The sequence below is a fragment of the Pteropus medius genome, unplaced genomic scaffold (genome assembly GCF_902729225.1).
Source record: "Pteropus medius unplaced genomic scaffold, Ma_sr-lr_union100, whole genome shotgun sequence".
In the NCBI taxonomy this organism is placed as follows: domain Eukaryota; kingdom Metazoa; phylum Chordata; class Mammalia; order Chiroptera; family Pteropodidae; genus Pteropus; species Pteropus medius.
In genome coordinates, this window is record NW_024352786.1 from 1,728,845 (window position 1) to 1,747,436 (window position 18,592).

Sequence of the window (18,592 nt, forward strand, 5' to 3'; positions counted from 1 at the left end):
GAGAAGTTGATTATCTGACAACCATTCTTCTGTAGGCAGTTTATTTTTCTCATTAGCAGCTATTAAGATCTTATTATTATATTTGAGTTTCTTCAGTTTTATAATAATGTGTTTAGATATTTATTTTTTTAAATTTATCCTGTACATAATCATTTGAGCTTCTTAAATCTGAGAGTCCATGTCTTTCCATAATTTGAAAAATGTTCAACCTTCCAATATCTTCTCTCTTCTCTATTTTTCAAATTATCTCTTGGAACTTTGATTTAAATACATGTATGACTTTCTCATTCTCTCTTCATATCATTTAACCACCCTTTCACATCTGCCCTCCTTTTGTCTCTCTTGCTTCATTCTACTTAATTTCTTCAGATTTCTCTTTTGGATAACAGATTCTTTAGCTGTTTGTCATCTGCTTGTGAAAATCTTTATTGAGTCTTTAATTTTAGTTATTACATGCCATTATGTTTTTCATTTCTAAGAGTTCTATTTGGGTGTTTACCAAAAATTGACCCTTTTAATAGTCTTTGATTTCTTCACAGCCTTTTTTCTCTTTGTATTTCTTTTATTATATTAACATTTATTATATATTCTTTTTCTGAAATAGTAATATGTGGATTGCTGGACTGGTTCTATTAGACTTTTTGTTTATTAGGGTTTTTTTTTTTAATCTAATTGATGTAATGTGGAACTTCTTCTATAAAAATTCTATAAAGTTGAGACCCAATTTTAATGTATTTTGCTAAAGAAAATATTTAGGATTGTTTCTTCCAAGAACTTGAATTTCCACTTAAGACCACTTTAAACTAAAATTTTAGCTTGCAGTTTTTTGGCAGTTTTTTTAGGTGGAATTTATCTAGGTCCTAAACCCATGTGAATGCTCTTAGTTTAAGAAATCTCAAGAAGCAATCTTTCTACTTTTCTATTCCACCCAGAGCCAGGACTGAGAAAGATAATTTTTTTTTTTGCAGGTTTGGGTTTCCCCATTTATAAGAAGATTTTTGGTCTGATCTCCTACTTTGCCCATACCCTAGTATTAGGTCCTCTCCAATGAGTATGGGGCTCCTTCAAGCCCAGTATCACTAGAGAAGGGCAGAAAAACTCAGAGCTAATATCAGTTCCAATATGTTCTCTTAACATTATGAATTTGTGCCTATTTATTGTTTTGGTCTCTGATAAATTTTCTTACTTCATCTTTAGTTATTCATGAGTGAAAAATTATTGTTATTAAATTATTATTTATAGTGTTTTAGGTTTGATATAAAGGGATTAACACTTCTGAATCTCTAGTCTGTTATATTTCTGTAAACAGTTTACTAGAAACATGTTTTAATTAAAAAAACTGTTATCAATTATGAGTATAACAAGGACCCTGAACAATTAGAAGTTTCAACTGATTTAAATCTCTTTTCATATATCTTGAGACAGGGTCTCCAGGAGCCTTTGAACCAAGCAACTAAACCTTCCTTTCTCTTTGTTTTACTATCATGTTTCATTTTTCATTGTTCGTATCCACCTCTGAAATAAAACAACCATAAAGCTGAAGTGAGTTGATAGTGTAAAATATGTGGACATTCCAATTTAACAGGAAACCCATTTTAAAGTGATTCTAAAATGCTGCATATAAAAATTATTTTTAAAAATCCCAGTGAAACTGATAGTTATATTTATATTTATGTGAGGAAGGGATTCCTTAGAAATAGTTAATATTTAATCACTTTTTAAAAATAAACCATCCGGCATTCTTTAACTGAAAAGAGAACAAATTCTTTTAGCAAATAAAACTGTGTTCTATTTTTCCTATCATCTCTCAGTTATCAAAGATACTAAGTAGGCCCATTTCATTGTAGGAAATACATGATTTAATTGATTTTCATGTTTTATTAGCATACATAGCACTGCATTAGGTAGTTGAATTCAGAGTCGTGCCCAAGAAAAGACTAATTTTTTCATAGTAGACTTTACAGTATAAGAAAACTTACTGATTTATGTCTATAATAACAGCAGATTAGAAATAAGCATGGTAGGGCACATTAATAAAATTGCAACGTTTGTGTTATAGTTCCTCCATGAATTACCACCATGGGGATATATGTGAAACTGTGGTGTTCTATATTTCCAGTAATAAACCCCCTTGGAAAAGATGTCTGAAAACTGTGCTTTTGTGTGCTGGCTTTTAGTTGGATGTCTTTGGGGGAAAACATGGCATAAAGTCTACTTTTAAAAGTTAAGGTTACTTTTAGTTTTATTGCATGTTCTCTCTTCTAATGCCCTTGCCTCCAATTTATAGTGAGTTGTGAGGGGTTAGGACAGGAGAGGCTATACTATGTTGATAGTATAGCTAAAAAAGAATGTTGCAGATCAATTCATAAACTCTTAGGTTTTAAATAGATTACATAAATAGTAACAATGAAATTTATTACTATTACAACTTTCTTTAAATCTTCCCTTAATTGAAATTGCAGTGAGCAGAAAGTGTAGACCTTACATAGGGTGATTGTTTTCAGCCTTGTAAACATCCTGTCCAGGGAATTTCTGGTCAATTCTATTGTTGCATAATTCTACCAGATTAAAAAGAAAATCTTTGTGTAACTATTGTCTAGTCACATATTTATAGTAATGTCTGTTACTCATACATAGAGAGTGAAAAAAATGACTCTCGGAAGGCTCAATTACTGGCTTTTATTTGTTTAAACTCTTCTATTTTGGAGGTATGTGACAAAATGAACTATTTTGAGGCAAAGGAAATCTATTTCACCGAGAAAATTACATGTAGCTTTGAATGACAATAATTCATGTATAAACATTCTTGTATAAAGAGGCTAGAGAGCTAGCCTGAGCCAGGTGCAATCTGAAGAGTTGTTCTCCCTTCTATAGAGTTTGAGTTTTAAGTGCAAGGCACTGATTTCAAAGCCCTTTCAAATATGGATGAGATATAAACAGGCAAAGTTATGGAGGATTTATATAAGGATTAGTCTGATGGTGTGCTAAACAAATGATGGCTGCAATGACCAGAAGAAAGATATTGAAATGGTATAGGGAGAAATGATGAGGGCCTAAATAAGGAATTAACAGGCAGATGTATACCAGAGGACAATTTAGAAAGATGCTTGAAGGATAAAATAAATAGGTCTTAGGGACAAATTGAATGCACAGATGTTGAACAACCAGAGGAAGGGGAGGATATTTTTCAGGTTTCTGTTTTGGCTCTTTTATTCTGACATGGCTTAAAATATTTTCTCTAAGCTAAAGTTTCAAATCTATAATTCTAGGCTAGCAATTTGTAAACATATTGTTCTCAGTACAACTATATTTTCTTAAAATTTTTCAAGAACCCCAGAAAGCTTTTGTTCATGTTAGTTAAATCTGATTATTTTATAATGTCAGAAATTAAATGTAGAATTTTAAATTTATTAATTCACTTAAAAATAATAAGTCTATCATGATAATATAAATAACACATTTCTATGCAAAAAAGTTATATTTTCAAAAACTGAGATGAAGTAGTGAGAAAAATTAATTGCTTCGCATTTTTGCAAAACTTTTTAATGTCTGGTTTAATAGAAGGCAGATTCTCATACTGGCTTCGGCAACATTTAAGTCAATAAATTCCTGCTGCATCTCGATATGTATTTAGAAACGAGAGGCACATTCTTCTTAGTATTACACTCAGACTTGACAAGTGATAGACAATTTTTAGCATCAACTCAAAGAATTGCACAGGTGCTTCTCCTTGAGCAACTATTGAGCTTCAATATGCAGCAGAAGTGTAGTATGCATTTTGCCACATAGAATATTAAAAAGACATTTACTAGACTCTCCCTTCTTGCCAAAATGATATAATTAGGATACAGTATAGGTAAAAAAAAAAAAAAGTGAACATTATATGAAACAATAGTTTGCACATGTTTAACAGGAGGCAATTTAGAAACATCATCCCTGAGGGGTGATGTTCTATTATTGCCCCAGCTTATTACCTGGAGAGAATTCCAAGGCCATAATACAGGAAGGGGTAACCCGGGTGGAGTCAGCAGTTTCTGAGAGTTCAGAAGATGAAGGTGGGGGTTCAGGGAGGCTAAAGCAGCTGGAGTTTGCAAGGCAGAGTGCTGGAGAGGAGAGAGTTGCACAGAGAGGAAGCTGTAGAGCAGAGGAACAATCTCAGGAGTTCAGTAAGGGCTGAGAGTAGTTTTTGTTCCCACTAACGAGAGGGGAAAAACCTTATAATCCAAGAGATAGTAGATAGGATACTTAGAAAGGTACTACCTGGGTATTGGGGGCAAAGGTAGCCCAAGATTAAATACTGTTCTGGCCTCACCTAACAAAATATGGAAGCAGGCCTTAACAACATTAAACTGTTTTCAGGTAGTATAACTGCACCCCAGAATAAGGCTACATAAAGAATATTTATAGGAATGTAGCATCCAGGAAGGTAAAGTTCATATCGAACAGTGAATCAAAATTATCCAGCATGCAAAGAAGCAGGAAAATTTTATGCATAATCAGTAGAAAAATCAATCTTAAAAGACTTGTATCCAGAATATACAGAGAGCTCTCAAAACACAATAATAAAAACAATCCAGTGAAAAAACTGGACAAAATATTTAAATAGATACTTTGTCAAAAAGTTATCCAAGTTAGCTCATGAAAAGATGCTCAATATCTTTAGTCGTTGTAGCACAAACTACAAAACTGTTTTCCAAAGTGGTTATACCATTTTGCATTCCCAACAGCAGTGTTGAGAGTTCCAGTTGTTCAACACCCTCACCAACATTTTTTAATTTCAGCCATTCTAAAGGTTGTGTAATGGTATCTTTTTTCTTATACAAAATTAATATTTATTTTGACCACGAGTGCATGGTAGCTTATACTACAATTTGGTAGTATTATTATTAGTGCTTAGTTGACAGTTGTTTTACTGTCCATAATTTTTGTACCATCACAGGCAAAATATATCTTAGTATTATTATGAAAATTATTATGACCTCATGGACCGCTTCCCTTAAATCACTGTTGTAGTTGGCACTTTTCCCCTAGACATCACAGTGTTGAATTATGTCCTACCTTCAGTTTTGGTAAAATTGTTATTTTGTTCTGCCCTCCCTTCATAAAAAAATAGCCCATGTGTTCTCTGTCTAAGTTAAAGGCATCACTACTACCCCCCTATCACCCCAGCACTACCACAGAGACCTCTTTCTCTCCCTTATTTAATTAATTTCTCTGTCTTAGAGATGTGTATTTTCCCATTGTCCATCCTCTTTGGCCTGGATCATCATCTTTCCTTTTATGGTTCGCTGCTGGTGGCCTGTCTCTTTCCTTTCTATTTTACTGAAACACATGCTCAGTTATGGACTCTACATTTCCTACAGAATAAAGTCAAGGTGCCTTGGAGCAGCAAACAAAGTATATTTCTATATTTTAGAAAATTAGCACTATGATTTAAAACACCTATGTTGATTGTTCACTAATTTAGATGATAATTAATCAATTCTAATAATAAATGTGTAATGATAATTTGGAACATTTAGGGCAAAGGCTGTAAAACTGTTTTTGTACTTCTAGAAAGTATTAAGGTTTGAACAATTATTAGCCGACAACTTTTATATTCAAGGATTGAATATCTGCTTTTTTTCTTTCCCTAAGAAACTAATAGTTCATTATAACTTCAGAATTCCAATTAAAATGATGGATTGTTTGAAATTATATTACTCAAAAAGTCTGAGTTATAAATGTGAGTTCAGGTATATGATGCTTTACACAGTGTGTTATTTTGTCTCAGAGAGCTTCTCTGGCTTGCATGATTTAATGAAGCAGCTCTTTCTGAGGCAACAGGGTTGGGATGCCAAGGTGTTTTCCTCGATTTATGATACATATTTTACTTCTCTTTAAAAAAATATCTTTTTTATTTTAATTAGCTTATCTTTTTGATTAGGCGAGGCAACCCTTGGTTGACCTCACAGGTTGCAAGGACCTTGTCAGCTTACAATCCCTTATTTTTTATTTTTTACACCTACAGGGCCTGGTCTTCCTAGTTGGTCTCCCATACAAGTACTAACCGGGCCAGACCCTGCTTAGCTTCCAAGATCAGACGGGATCGGGCTTGTTCAGGGTGGCATGGCCATAGACTCCATTTTTTTTTTTTTTTTTTGTATAGTTTCCTAATGTTATTTTGGAGTCATTTTTATATATATTGAAGAATGAAACTCAAAAACACCAAAATTGTTAATAGCTTATTAGTCATAGACACCAGAGTATAGTTACAAATTATTTATTGCTAATAAAATGAAGGCATTTGGTCAGGATATTTTTAGTTATATTAGTAATGGCATTTTGAACACGACTTTAGGTGGCTTTCACCATATTTATATTATAAATATAATGTCTTTTATTTCAGATTTCTGCTACCTCCCTTTTTGAATCAAAACTAAGGTACACTGTTTCATATTACTCAGGATCAATATGCTATTAACTACATAATAGTTAGCTTGTCAAATTCCTTGCTTTTCCAAAGATTCTACTCCCTTTGGACGATTTTCTCTTCATTTTTGTTGAAAGCCGGTCTTTTTTATGTTTCAGTTCCACATGGGAAATGGTCAGCTGCTGTATTAACAGTACCATTCTCAGGCTTCTCTAAAGATTAACTCTAGTGTTAAAAGGAAGAAACTATGTATAGAGCAAAAAAGCAAAATATTACTGTCTCTAATTGAATCAAATTTCTAGCTCTGAAACCTGTCAAGACAGCCCATATCCTAAAGCCTATAGATCTGTAATCTAAGGTCTTTTGAACTCCACCCTCAAGTGATGATTGAGCCATTGGAAGGAAATGTTACGTATGAGCTGTGTTTGACTTAAACATGTCTTACTCTGGCTGGTAACCAACCATTTACTAGTCTCTGTAATTTTCCTACACAGATACTCTAAACTTTTATTTTCTTAACATCAGTAACATTTTCTCATCTTCTGGTTTATGCTGGAAGATGGAACACAGGATCATATCAGATCAACTAAGCTTGATACAAAATGATTTATCTAACATTGATTTACCATATTTTTATACTTCACACAGGGAATGAAGTTATAGGCCCTTATATTTTAACTTAATTCTTTACTAAGAAACACAATAGACAATTTAAATTATGTTGATAAATAAAAATTGATTTAAAAAGTCAGACATTTTATGATACCACCAAATGGGAATTCATTTATACTCATATATTGAGGATACGTATTTTTCACAAGTTCAAATGAAATATTTAAAATTACTTTTATTAGTGTCTTAACATTCCTATATAATTGGAGAGCTGAAAGTTTTGTAGATGTCCATTTACTTATTGCATAATAGAATTGGAATTATATGTGTTCCCAGGAGCTATATTTATCCAGTTTTTATGATTGGACTCTACTAGGCAATTATGATTTCCTTTTGAATTATGAGGAATATTGGAGCAGATGGAAATCAACACAAGTCCTCTTCGTAAGTTCATCCTATATTTGTACTCTTTTGGACTGTTAATGGTATCACAATGCTATGAAATATATTTGTAGGGATGTAAGTAATGTTCATCAATCTCTTTAATAGCTTCCCATATGAAGCTTAGCTTTCTATTCAACACTTTCTTATATTCAATTACCGCAACAGGAATTTAATTTGACTAACATTATGGTAATTGAGAACATGTATGTTTCAACTCTACTTGAATGCCACCCAATCTTCTGTCATCCTGTTCTCTAGTCTGGACCTTCTAAGCAAAGGCGATTTTCTCAGTTATTGTTCCATTAGTCACAATGACTAGAACCACACACAATAATTTTTTTTTTTAATTCACAACTCAATGACATTCTTTTAAAATATGAGAAATTGTGGCTTATGTCTAAATCTGTAATTAATCTTTCAAAGTTGTTTAGAAGTTAGGAAAAAAAGACTTATGCAATTAATTTTTTTCTACATTCTCTGTTAGGAAAAAAATAGTATATAATTTCAAATATTTAATTTTATAGTTTATTTGATCTCAACAAATATATGACACCAACTTTGAATTATGGATAAGAATTTTAAAGTAAAGTGTTTCAAAGTTTTTATTTTTTCTAATTATAGAAAAAAATATATGCTCACTGTAAAAAATCTGAATAGTACAGATAATATAAGCAGGAAAGAAATGTCACTCAGAATGACTATACCTAGAGACAATCACTGTTAACATTTTGGCATATTTCATTGCAAAGATAAATTCTTATAGAGTAACATGTAGGCTATTTAAAGGTTAAGAGAGCAGTTGCCAAATAAGTAAATAAGATCATTTTAAAACAAAATTATAATATGTTAGAGGAAAAGGCAAAAAGCATAAGTGGCAAGTTAGGACTATACTACTGAATGAATGTGGGAATAACATTTTTTAAAAATGTGAAATGATGTACTACTAAATTGTACACTTGAAACATATATGATTTTATTAACCAATGTCACCCCAGTAATTTTAATTTAAAGATAAAAAAATTAAAAATTAAAATAAAATATGTGAAATGATAGGCCTGGATGTTAGATTTTTGCCTTTGGCTCAGGAATGCTATATTAACAACTATTCCATGAGAAAATGAAAATCTTACCACAATCAATGTTGCACTGTAATGAACAATTCCAGTTTGGAACAAAAAGATCAAAATAATGAAACAAAGTATTAATATGTAGATGCATAGATTTAAATGGTAATGATAATAACATAGAATGGTATAAAATATGGATGTAGGGAGAAGCAAAATATAGTGTTTCAGAAATGAGCTATAAACAGATGAGCTATTATGAAAAGTGGAAGAAGATATAAATTTATAATGACAATTTTTCTAGTAGTTCATATGAAAAATTTTGTCTAAAAAACTCTTTTATAAATAAATCATAGACCAGTTCTAGAGTTAAAAATGGTCTCAAATAATATCTTCTCCAACATTCTTATTTGACGAATGGTGTAACTGAGACTCTGAGATGTTACATCATTTGTGCAAGACTCATAGTATCAGAAGTGGGGAGGAATCTAGGAAAAACCAAGCTGAGTCAGAGCACTAGCTCCAGCCTTCCAAAGTCCAGTTCTCAAATGGCATTTGTGCTTGTACGAGAAAACATATTACTTCTCTTGCATTATTTGTCCATGATCGATCCATTTCTTTATTTCCAACATTAAAATTTATTTTCTAACATTCATCTATGAATTTCTATGAGCCAAGTGTTATTGTAAGAACTTTATGCACACTTTAAATTTAATCCTCACAAAAGCAATGAGGTTCAGGTACTAGTACCATTCTGATTTTTAAGTAAAAATACAAACAAAGGAGGATAGGCAACTAGAAAATGGCAGAGCCAAAATGTGGGTCAGACACTTCCAGCACCCACATTTCAAATAAATATGCTACTAGACAAATTTGTTTGGATTTGAAAAAATAATTTTTAAGGTACTTTGGGAGTACCAGATCATTTTTCACTTCTTAGATATATAGGTACTTATATCTAGTCAGAGTGTCCTTAATATTGTCTGGAATTTTATATTTCCAAATCTGGGATGAAAACCTGAGATGGCAATAATTAGAATGAGCTTTGCTAAGGCCGATGCTGTCATAGGTAATGAATCCTTTCCTGACTCATCATTTGTATTTTCAGTTGTGGAGAGAAAGCACCTTCACATCCTAGATTTAATAGGAGGGTCACAATTTAACATATTGTATGTCTTAGGCCCCATGTCATGATTTATATTTACAAGTTTGCAATATGTTTTTTTGAATACAATATTATATAGTCTTTTCATTTTAGTTATCTTTCTCATGAGCTAAATGAGCTATATAAAATTTTCTTATCTGGAATAGTATAGCAAAGACTTAAAAACTTTTAAAATAAATAAATTTCTGAATTTTCCATTTGAAGCATTTCCTTTTTTTTTTTAATAAAAATTATTCTTTACCTCAAAACTGCAAATGAAAAATATCTACTTTTCCTGGACTATCAGTATTTATCTCTATCCCATTGGTCTCATTTCATTATAGTAAGATTTTTTTTCACATTTCCTTGTCAATATTACTTTCCTATTTTTTATTTTTATGATAAAGATTCCATCATGTTAACCTTGATTTAATATCATAAAATGGTACCCCATAGTGTCCTTTTCATCAATATTTTAATCATACCAAATTACTCTGATTTTCATAAATTCATATACTTTTTTTATATGAGCCTTTTTTCTCTAGGATGTATTTTCTCACTGTTAACCGAAACAGTAAAATCAAGCATTTTATAATGCTTCCTCTTAATTGTTTCATTTAGATATTGGGAATGCTTTTATTTCATAATCTTGAAATTCATTTTAATATTAAGAGTGCTTTTTCCATAAACCAGAAAATTCATATTATCTATGTTTGTTTTCTCATTTCTCATGCTAGTTAGCGTTATGTCTGTATATTTTATTTTTCCTTATTACTCAACTTTACATAATTTTCCTTCGAAATATATATATTTGCTATAAGGAACAATTACTTTCCCTTGGAATATAGGTTTTCCCCTTTGGCTTGATTAATTATCCACAAAATAAGGGTGTTAAACAACTGACATTTACTGAGCATCTGCTATGCGGCAGGCCTTCAGTAGTCACCTGGAGTTGAGATAGAAACAAAGATTATCAGTTACTGCTTTCAAGAGCTCACTATCTAATCAAAGAAACAGGAAAACAATGTGTAAATAATCCATGTGATATTTTTGAATAAAGTACAGTATATCCAAAGAGCTATGATTATGGGGAAGCTGGGAAAGGTCTCACACTGGAAGCAACTGTTGTGGAAAAGTTAAAAATTAAGGAAAAATAGAACTAGGCACATAGGCAAAAAGAAAAAAACATACATGAAAGTGTTAAAATCAAAAGCAAATGGAGACTAGTCTTGAAGTTTCCCAGAGCAGATAAAACCAATTTAGTTATGAATTTAGCTTAATCGCCAATCACCATGAAAATACTTCTATCTCACTGTAGAAGCTGCATTGTAACAGTGTACCCCTGAGCCTCATTTTGTGTTTTGGTTTCAGCTCTCCTGGTTTGCAAACTGTCTTTTTGGTGTGTGCACAATACATTTTTACCAGTTACTACATCAATGATTCATTGGTTTTACCTTGGCTACTTCTGAATCTTTAACCAGATAATGATGCTTATGCTCAGGGATTAGGAGATTGAAATGGCTACAATGGGAGCAGACCATTGTCACAGATGAAGCAAAGTAATTTATTAGGGCTCTTCTTCATTCTTAATAGAAGCAGATCTGCTTGTGTGTGAGGCAAGATATATGTGGATCAGCCAGGCCTCTTTTACCTTCAGTGAAAAGTATAACTCTGTGGCCAGGATCGCAGGGCTTGGTGTCAGATAGTCCTGGGTTTGAGTCTAGCTCTGTGACCTATGACGATTTTTAAAAATTTTTAAGAATTCATTTCTTCATCAGTAAAATCAGAAAGTAATACTACGCATCTCTTAGGATAATTATGAGGATTAAATATGATTATGTATGTAAACCCAGGGTATTTGAGACTTAATTTAAACTCATTATATGTCACTTCTTATTTTTACCCCAACACAAACAGACTTAGGGGCCTACCTAAGAACAAAGTAAGCCTCAAGGAAAACTTTCCTAGGCCTAACTGCCAAAAGCCCTTTCTCATAATAAATCTCACTGAATATATGAGACAAAAAAGCAAAAACTATTTCTGTCTCAAAGGTGGACTGACTCAGTTTCTATAATTTGTATTCAAGTTAAGGAAAGATTATACTTGTAGATAGTATTTTTGAGAAAGTGAAAGAAGAAAAAGTTCCTTTAAAAGGCTGCTTTTATTTGGAAGCAGGCAATTTCAGAGTCATTTTGTGTAGTCACATGCAAATCTGAAACTAAAAACTATAACACGTCCTAAAATTATTTACATATATATGGCACTGAAGTTTTTTATTTATTTAATTTGGAAGTTAAAATAAGGTCCTCAGGTACAGAGCCCTGATGTTTATGGAAATATTCTTAGATATATCAGTTTAAGATGTTGATTACTATTTAAAATGTATAGAACGCTGGTGGACATTTTTTTAAAAACATAAAAAATTAAGTCTGCTGTCAAAGTTCAAGTTCTACTCTTAGATAATTGTAATAATTTGAAGATACTTGAAGAAAAAAAATACAGAAATGTATCAGTCTCCGAGTCCAATTTAGACAAAGCAGAATCGTCATTACCTAATTGATAGTAATTCCACATATTTGGCACTATGAGTCATTTTCTCTGGCAGTGAGAGTCCATCTGACAACATACAAACCACCCCTGGGAATTCTATGCAAAATAAAACATTCTTGTGAGATAATCTGTGAGCAACAAGACTGGTAAATAAGCACACACACGTAAGCTGCCATTTCTGTGTAAATTAGCAATCCTAACTGGGATATCAATTCAGTGTCAAATGGAATACAACTTTATGTTATCGTAAGAATTAATGCCCTAGACATTTTCACTGGAGTTTTGGACCATATGTCGTTTTTAACAGCTCTGAAAATTTTGTGTCTTTGATTCTATCATATCATTCCTGTGATAACTGACTGTTATATGCGTGGATTTAACCATAGATGGGGAAACTGTATAGTGTAGTGAAAGGGGAGGGGTACCTGGCTTCAGCAATAGCTGTATGGCTTTGGAATAGTTAACTTACTACAGGAAGTCTTATTTTCCTCATTTAAAACAGCAACCTCCACCCCATACGTCCCACCTAGCTTTAATTTTTTTTCTTGAACTTCCCCACCTCTGCTCCACTTCACATTTGACTTGTGTATTGTTTGCCTCCACCCCATGAAATTGAAAGTCCTGGGAAGGATGGCTCACCTTGGCATCCTGCACAGCACTTGGCACATAGCTGGGGCTTCATAAATGTTTGTTCAAGAATAAAAAATTAGAAAATGAAGGTAATATTATCGCCTACTTCATAGAATTGTAGAGCATTGTATATTAATATATGCAAAGCACTAAGAACAGTACTTAGCACATAGTGAATGTTCAGTAGTTGTTAGCTGTTATTAATATTCCTTGGGAAATTGGCTTATAAAATCATGGATACTCATTTTAGAACAAATCTCTATTTAAAATGTTTTTCCTTTTAGACAATGAATTGATTATAGCTTCCCTTTCACTTCCTAAGCTGTAAGACATCATCACTAAAAATGTTTCAGCTTCCTGACAGTAACTTACAGTTGATCGTGTTACATTGGGAGGGGAAAGGTTGAGCTAAAACCACTTGCTAAGATTATGTAGACGCTCACTGAGGATAGAAGAGAAACCCAAGCTCAAGAAGGGGGCAGAAATCCAAGTGAAGGTAATATTCTTATATTAATTTCTTTTATGATTTTAAAATCTAATTTAATCATTAATTCGTGGGAGCAGAGAAGCAATTACATTCTTTCTTAAATTTAGGTAATTCAAATGTGCAGCCTCTTTTTCTTACTCTTTCCAAGGGTAAGGGCTTCTCTGACTTTTAGGCATTATAGAAGTATGTGCCTTCTCTGTATGGCCTGTCTTTCTAGGATCTTGATCTTGTCCTTCCAATACCTTCCCTTCTTTCTCTTTCAGCCATTGCGTCATTCTCCAAGCCTAACTACTCCATAGGTGTTTGCCCTTCTCTGCTGAGCCACTGTGGAAGTCAGATGAGACACACATGCCTTTTCTTTGCTTCCATGCGTAATCTCCCGAAGCTGGTCACACTAGGATCTGTAGCTTTGTATAAATACCTGTACTAAAGGCAATACCAAAAACAGAGACATTAAAATTGTCATGAATATAGATGGCCCTCTGACTCTCAACAGGGAAGACAATTACAAATAAATCCTTTGCAAAGAGAGGTTGGCACATTTTTCCCTCAATCCACTTCCCCAACTTTATCTCTTTCAAGCATTTTCAACTGTAATATATCAATTTCTTTATTTTACAGATAATTATTGAGAACCTATCATGCGTTCAACAATGACAAAGACAGTCAATTCCTCAATCTCATGGAGATTAAAGAAAAGACTGATGGGAGCATGGTTTCAGAGACTTGAACATTCTCTTCTTCACCATTTTACATTTAAGGCCTTCTTTATCTTAACAATTAACATGTTGTATTGGTGTTATTAGGATATAGGAGAGAAATATATACACACAGACACACAGACACACATATATGCACACATATTATATATATGTATATATATGTGTATGTATGTGTGTGTGTGTGTGTGTATATATATATATATATATATAGAGAGAGAGAGAGAGAGAGAGAGAGAGAGAAGGAATGTGCATATGCAGAGTACTATCTCCCTAATCAAACCACTTAAAGCTTTTTATGAGGAAAATAAATTCAAATCATTTTCTAAATGATATTTTATTTTCTACTCAAAGACCAGAAGATCCTCGTCATTTACTTTGCAAAGTGTAAGATTTTGCTGTTGAATTTACTGATGGTTCTATTAACTTATTCCTGGGTTAATTGTATCTATTTTTTATTTCTTAAACCATGTTTGATTCAAAATACTGTGTTGTCTTCATATTTTTAAAACTCATTACAATAGGAATAAAAGTTCCTATTTGACGGAACAATATATGGGGGAGGAACAGATTCTGACTCAGAACTTAAAAACTATAAATAGTTTGGTTGACAGGAATTCAGTAATCCAGCATTGAACAGGATTTGTAGTTTTAAGTGTGTGTTCAAAATAAAGTACAATGTATGTGAAAATATTGATTGCAAGGAGCCATTGGAATATAAAATATTGTTCGAACTAATAGTATAAATACATTTAAGATTGTTCCATTTTAATTTCTCAAAAAGATGCATTTACATGTTTCAAAGACTAGAAGGTTTCATATCAAAAAGTCAGCTATGATTATCTCTAGGAAATAGAATTATAGGCAATTTTATTGTCTTGTTTTCTTTGTGTTCTAAATTATACATAATGAATATTTATTACTTAAATTAGAAAATACATAAATTTGATTATAAAAATGGAATTGCTGCTATCCTCTCATTCAATAAAAATGATAATTTCTTGATGATCATTTTTGTATTACTGAAAAAATTATATTTATGGGTCATTGAAAATGGTGTATGTGAAAAGAAAGGAAATTTTTAAATAAATTTTATTTCCACCTCTTATAAATAATCACTGTTAAGATGATGATGTTTTTCTTATTTCATATATTCATATATACACTGGACATGTATATGCGTATGATATATTCACACACATACATGTACACAAACACTCACATGCTTTTTATTCAGCTAACATCATAACAAAAATTGCTTCATACTATTACAATCTCATTTGGAACACTATTCAATTGTAATTCAGATGAATCCATGTATTTTCTTTCTTAATTATAAGAAAAGAGTAACAAAAAGAAACTGATAAGTTGCTGAATATGCCTGGGTTGAGTGTGCATTCTCATGCCCTAGGTATTTCACTGGAGCATTTTTTAAGAGTAGAGCTTTCCTCTACTCATGAACTACATGTTCTGTTTATAATTTAATACTCAAAGTTGGAATGATCACTTCATACATGAATTTTTCTTATAACCTAGATTTAAAAAATATAACAACTAAAATTAAAAACTTTAAGATGTCATTCAGTAAAGAGAATAACTAAAAGTCTAAATGGTTGGTTCTTGTTTGCAGCCTTATTCAATAGACCTTGATTTTATTTCATTCTGGACAATCTGCTGAAATGGATTAGTATTGATACATGTTGAACTTCTCCATAGAGGATATAATTAGAGTTTGTTTCATTAACTAGCCTTATAATTCTTAAACCTCAGTGCTTCATATATCCAGTTGCAGGAAATAACTGTTGATGGCATAGGTAACGCTAAAACTGCCTTAGCAACTCTCGGAAAAAAAGTACACAATGAAAATGTATAGGAGAGCAAGAGGTAAGCTGAGTACTTGCTATGGTGATTTTCTCTAATTTTGTTTAGTTCCTGACTTTAGGGTTACACTGATTGAAGTACAGATATAATTCCTTAGAACAGGCAAAGAATATGTTAGATAGAATAAATTACTGCCCAAAGATACTACTCCCCCCAAAAAAAGCACAAGCTAGGCGTGGATTTATTCAATCATTAAATCAAGCAACAAATAATTGTATCTACTATGCATACAAATACATAGCATCTTATTATTATGTCTACTTTTACAAATATTAAACATTTACTATGTGGAAGACCCTACTGTATACACCGGAAATAAAGAGGTAAAGAAAAAGAACCAATTGCCTCATCTTGAAAGCTTACATTCTAGATGGATAGGCAAGAAACAAGTAAACAGATAAATACATAATATAATTTCAGTTGTTGGCTTATTCTATGATAATGCTATGGGAAGATATCACACAAAGTTATACATTATTACTGCACATTGCTTCTCAAATTTCAATGTGCATTCAAATCACTTGCATTCTTTTAAAATGTAGATTCTGATTCAGTAGTCCAGGGTGGAGGCTGGGATTTGCCCTTCTAATAAGTTGTTGTTCTCAAGACCATAGTCTGTGTTGCAAGGTATATACTATTCTTGTGTAGCAAATTTGACTAAGAGAGGGTACCTTAATGGAAGAGTGAGTTAGTGGGTGATAAAACAGAAGGAGAGAGAAAGGATAGGAAAAATGAGAAAATGTAATAAATAGAATGGAATAGCAATGCAGGTAAAATGAAACTCATAGACCACCAAAGACAGAGTCTCCTTACATATACATTGCCTTGGAATTATCCTGCATGTAACAAACTAAAGTTAGAAGACTAAAGTACCAAGAGTAAAATATAAATATACATTCAGGCTAACATATGAGAGAACTTTAGCTGGCAGAGTCTGTCCTGATAGAGTGCCAGGAAAAAAAATGAGCATTTAAAATAAAGATTTATCTTTTTATTATTAGAAACCAATGTTTGCTTGGCTGTATTAAGTGCATTCATTTTAATATATATTTGGTAGGCAATATGTTTTATATTATCATGATTATTTTTTGCTTTGGAAGTAATCTTATATGAAATATTTCTTATTTTATGTCCATTATAATGAACCACAGACAACAAAAATTGTTTAAGAATACTGAGGACTAGACTAATAGGTTGGTAAAAATTACACTTCTTTGTAAAGTCCATTTGTTTCCTTTTATCTCTGGGAGAAATATTCATTTACTTACCTAAGTGGTGTGGAGTATTTTAGTCTTCAGTATGACATTAAAACTACAAAGAAGCGTACTAGAATCTGTACCACCTTAAGCATAGTTAATAAATTCAGCAGAATTGTCATTATAGAATCACTTACCAAGATTCTAAATTTGACAAAAGCAGTGATGCTCAGTGTTAAAATTCTAGAGGAATGTTGCAGTCCTTTCTAAGTTGTAGTTGGATATACAAACTGAGAAAGATTTAGTCTTTAAAACAAAACAAAACAAAACATTGCTTTTATTCACTTTGATATCAGAAATCAGAAAAAAAAAGGAAACTGATATTGACTACCTACTTTAGACCTGACACATTATGTGTATTATTAAATGTAATCAAAACAATCCAACAAGAAAGGCACTATTTATCCTATTATATAATTGAGGAAATTGAAGCTTACAGTACATAGTTCTTTCCCCAAGTTTATATTAGAAAACAAAAGGGTTTTTTTTCTTTTTTCTTTTTCCTTTTTTTTAAGCAGTAAGCATATTTCTTCTCAATCAGTATTTCTGTTTTTTTTATGGGAATCCAAATTATTTATGATGAAAACTAAAGCTTTCATTTGTCTGCTGTCAGATTTGCCGAGTCATTGGACATTGAGGAATAACTTCCTTTTTTATCAAATCAGTATAACTAAAGAAGTTCAAATGTGATAGATATAAAAGAGTCCACTATTTTTCAATCTTCACCCAGTTTTGTTAATTATCAGAAAACCTGTCCTCATGAAAAATGAAGATTTAATCAGTTGCCAAATAAATGGGGACAAAATATAAAACAATCTACACTAAAAATTATATTAAAAAAATACTATTAGAAGGTTTCTATTTTGGAAGCCATATGGCAAACTTTAAAAATTAAATATATACCAGGTTTTGCAACTTAATTCATAAAGGAAAGTATTTTCTAGCATTTACTATTTTATAATGTGTTCCCATGTTACTGTTTACAATGTAATTTTATTGATTTCTAAAAAATAATATTCAAAATTGTCTTGCTTTAGGGGATCTTTCATTATTTTCCCTAATATTATATTCATTTTAAAAGAGGAGAGTGACCTTTATTCCATATAATCTCTTTTGGAATTGCTTGTATCACCTTAACATGAAGGTGTTTTGTGATGAGCTGATATATTTCATATACTATCTGCAAAACAGTGTTTCCTACCTATTTTTATGTCATGACACATAAAGAAAATACTTTTTTCTCTTATTGCATTTACATGCTGTAGAGAAGGGGAAAAGATACTTGTGCTCTGTCTGTAATCTTAATTCATTTCTCTATTTGAGGAATGTATATAGTTAAATCTATAAAATACATTTTCATAGAACAAACAGAATATATATTATATATTATTAG

At 31.8% G+C, this 18,592-nt stretch overlaps 1 protein-coding gene and 1 pseudogene across 1 annotated transcript in view; one reads left to right on the plus strand and one right to left on the minus strand.

Annotated features, from left to right (window-relative positions):
- Positions 1 to 18,592, plus strand: part of BANK1 (B cell scaffold protein with ankyrin repeats 1) — a 267,758-nt gene that overhangs the window by 40,499 nt on the left and 208,667 nt on the right. The gene's annotated exons all lie outside the window — the stretch shown is intronic.
- Positions 6,002 to 6,120, minus strand: LOC120591319 (uncharacterized; annotated as a pseudogene).